The sequence below is a fragment of the Triticum dicoccoides genome, chromosome 3B (genome assembly GCF_002162155.2).
Source record: "Triticum dicoccoides isolate Atlit2015 ecotype Zavitan chromosome 3B, WEW_v2.0, whole genome shotgun sequence".
Classification (NCBI taxonomy): Eukaryota; Viridiplantae; Streptophyta; class Magnoliopsida; order Poales; family Poaceae; genus Triticum; species Triticum dicoccoides.
Genome location: NC_041385.1, coordinates 817,409,221 through 817,413,715, shown reverse-complemented (window position 1 = coordinate 817,413,715; position 4,495 = coordinate 817,409,221).

Below are 4,495 nucleotides of genomic sequence, written 5' to 3'. Positions count from 1 at the left end.
TTTAGCACGGGCCGTTAGTGGGCCCGATGTCCCGTCGGACCATATATGGCCCATAGGCAGCACGGGCCATTCCCAGGCTGAAACTCACATCGGGTTGAAATGGGCCCATGTCTACATCAGGCCTCTAACAGGCCGAAAGTCACTAGGCTGTAGCTGGGCCCGAATATTCGGCGAACAATTAACGGGCCAGATCTGGCTTCCGGCCGCAGATGGCCCCAAATATTGGGCAAACAATTAACGGGCCAGATCTAGCTTCAGGCCGTAAATGGGCCCAATTATTCGGCGAACAATTAACGGGCCAGATCTGGTTTCAGGCTGTAAATGGGCCTTTATTAAGCAGGCCATTATTGGGATGGCCCACTAGTACCTGATTAAGTTCTACGAGCCTTTGATTGGGCCGGCCTTTTTAACCTATATGGGCCTCTGTTGGGCCCGGCCACGTGTCAACGTACCATAGGCATGTCTCCTCCAATGGACGGGCGACATCTGGCCCACTGACGAGCTGACAGGTCTTCCCTTCGGCCAATCAGAATTTTACACGTGGAAATTTCCCATTGGTCGGGGCTATTAACGTGTTATCGGATCCAAAACACGACCCGATAGCTTAACGGCGTTCCGTTATGGTGGATGCCACGTGTCAGTCACCCTTGACGAAAGCACTTCTTTGACGCGCGATTTATCGTCATGGAAGTGGAGACTTCCATGATGATAATTTTGGTAATGTCATGGAATACTTCTACGACAGCACAGGCATGACTATCTTGATTCTTTCATAAATTTGTCATGGATGTACATGCATGACAGAAAACGCGACCTATTGTGAGAAACACGTATCATCACGGAAGTGTATTTTTTTGTAGTGTAAGTGTTATTGTGAGTATGGTTAGTTCATAATATTTGCTGAAACTTGAATGCTGGCTTTTCATGTTTACAACAACAAGAGCAAACAGAGTTTGTAAAAGTTTTTCTTTATCACTTTCAGTTTATCAACTGAATTGCTTGAGGACAAGCAAAGCTTTAAGCTTGGGGGAGCTGATACGTCTCCAATGTATCTACTTTTCCAAACACTTTTGCCCTTGTTTTGGACTCTAATTTGCATGATTTGAATGAAACTAACTCGGACTGACGATGTTTTCAGCAGAACTGCTATGATGTTGTTCTATGTGTAGAAAAGAAAAGTTCTCGAAATGTCCTGAAAATCCATGGAGGCACTTTTTGGAATTAATAAGAATTTCTTGGTGAAGGAAATACGTCAAGGGGCCCAGGGCCTATCCACGAGACAGCCCCCCCCCTAGGGCGCGCCCCCCTATCTTGTGGGCCCCCTGGAGCTCCACCGACCTCAAATCCAACTCCATATATTCCGTCTCGTGGAGAAAAAAATCAAAGAGAAAGTTTCATCGCGTTTTACAACACGGAGCCACCGCCAAGCCCTAATCTCTCTCAGGAGGGCTTGCTGGACGGTGATGGGTTGGATGAGATTTCATGATGCTCGCCGCCATGCGTGTGTAATTCCATCGTAGGCTTGCTGGACGGTGATGGGTTGGATGAGATTTACCATGTAATCAAGTTAGTTTTGTTAGGGTTTGATCCCTAGTATCCACTATGTTCTGAGATTGATGTTGTTATGACTTTGCTATGTTTAATGCTTGTCACTAGGGCCCGAGTGCCATGATTTCAGATCTGAACCTATTATCTTTTCATGAATATATGTGTGTTCTTGATCCTATCTTGCAAGTCTATAGTCACCTATTATGTGTTATGATCCGACAACCCCAAAGTGACAAATATCGGGATACTTCTTGGTGATGACCATAGTTTGAGGAGTTCATGTATTCACTATGTGTTAATGCTTTGGTCCGGTTCTCGATTAAAAGGGAGCCTTAATATCCCTTAGTTTCCACTAGGACCCCGCTGCCACGGGAGGGTAGGACAAAAGATGTCATGCAAGTTCTTTTCCATAAGCACGTATGACTATTTACGAAATACATGCCTACATTACATTGATGAAATGGAGCTAGTTCTGTGTCACCCTATGTTATAGCTATTACATGAGGAATCGCATCCGTCATAATTATCCATCACTGATCCATTGCCTGCGAGCTTTTCATATATTGTTCTCCGCTTATTTACTTTTCCGTTGCTACTGTTACAACTACTACAAAAACCCAAAAACATTTATCTTTACATTTGCTACTGTTACCATTACTATCATACCACTTTTGCTACTAAACACTTTGCTACAGATACTATGTTATCCAGGTGTGGTTGAATTGACAACTCAATTGCTAATACTCAAGAATATTCTTTGGCTCCCCTTGTGTCGAATCAATAAATTTGCGTTATACTTCACCCTCGAAAGCTGTTGCGATCCCCTACACTTGTGGGTTATCACTCAACATGCCAGAGAGGACCAAAGATGGGCCGAAAGCAAGGGCAGACTTGAAATCAATGGGCATCTAGGAGGAGCTTCACGCTAATGATGATGATGATGAGGCGAAGCAGGACACGGAAAGTCGTCGCAAAGGCAAAAAGGCAAGAAGACCGGAAATGACTTCCCTCCTGCGTGCTTCACTCTAAGTCAGGAGGAGATCGATCAGTTTTTCACCTGCCTCGTAGGAGTAAAATTTCGTTATGGTTACGCGGGGAAGATAAGCAGATACCTAGACTCAGTGAAGCAGAAGTTCAGCGGGATGAAGTCTCACGACTGTCACGTGCTGATGACGCAGACACTTCCAGTTGCAATTCATGGGATCATGGCCGCGCACGTCCGTGGAATGTCATTTGTCCTATGCAACTTTTTCGGCGTCATCTCTTGGAAGTCGGTTGGCTTGAGGCAACTCAGAAGGCTATAGGAAGAGATCGTGGAGATACTATGCGAGCTTGAGATGTACTTCCCGCCGCATTCTTCGACGTTATGGTGCATCTGCTGTTCCATATCGTGGAGGATATATCCAACTCGGGCCGACGTTCCTACACAGCATGATGCCGTTCGAAAGGTTGAATGGTGTCATCAAAGGATACGTTCACAACATGTCACGTCCAGAGGGAAGCATAGCCAGGGGCTTTCTGACCGAAGAGTGCATCACCTACGACATGAATTATCTAGGCATCGAGAACCCCGTTGGTCTGCCCGTCAACAGGCACCTCGGTAGGCGCACTGGATGGGGTCACCGTGAGGGTCGCCGCGAAATGCATGTCGACTTCGAGGGTCGACTCGCCAACTTTGAAAGAGCAAACCTAGTCGCACTACAACACATAGACATGGTCGATCCTTGGGTGGTAGAGCACAAAACCTTTATTGAGAAGACGTACAATGACCGAGGCCAATAGAGGACGGACGGAGATATAATCAAAGAGCACAACTCATGTTTCACACGTTGGTTCAAGCAGAAGCTTCTATCGTACCCTTTACATGAGGATTCTTTCGTGGAAGAACAACTCATATTCGCCTTGTCATAGGGCGCCGAGCAAAACCTGATGACGTATGAGGTGTACGATATCAACGGCTACACATGCTACACCGAGGGAACGGACATGAAGAGCGATGGTTATCAGAACTCCAGGGTAACGATGGAATCCTACACCGGTAACGACAAGGACAAATACTACGGAAGGATCAAGGAGATCTGGGAGCTGAGCTACGCTGGAGAGAAGGTCCCGATGTTCCGTGTCAGATGGGCCAAGAGCGTCATAAAAGAAGATCTGTAATTCACCACCATGGTTATACCCGAAGCCAAATCCAAGACCGCGGGCGCAAACGTCACCGCGAAAAATGAGCCATGGGTACTGGCTTCCCAAGTGGACCAATGCTTCTTCATTACCTACCCGTCAAAGTCCAGTCGTGTTGTCGTGAGGAGAGGCAAAAGGAAGATCATCGGAATGGATGGAGTCGCCAATGAGCAAGACTTCGACAAGTACGGCGACCCAAAGATGGAACATGATGACGGCGATGAAGTACCAGCATACACCACAAGAAGAACCAGGACCACCCTACCTAAAGGACGTCCATTCAAGAGAAGAACTCCATTTACGAAAAATAAGGGCAAGAAGATTGTGAACAGATAGCTAGCTAAGATCGATTGTATTTATATTGTAGCCTTCATTTCTCGATTGTATTTCGACATATTGAAATGATATTTCTTCTGTTCTAGTGTCCTCATGAATATTTATTTATGTTTATTATGGTATTGAATTTCTAACTCACAAAAAGTATTGAATTTGTAAATATTTTTTGAACTCATGAATATTTTTAAATTTCATGGGCACTTTTTGAATTCATGAATATTTTTTCAAATTTGATGATATTTTTTCATATTCAATATGAAAAAATATTGAATATTCATGAGGACACTCAATCTCAACCCCACTCCATCTCGATCGCTATTCCCCCTCGCCAGATCCCCCTCGCCGCCGAGCACCCCCCGCACCCTCCCCCGATACACCGCCGCCGCCGACCCCCCGCACCCTCCCCCGTTCCACCGCCGCCGAGCACCAC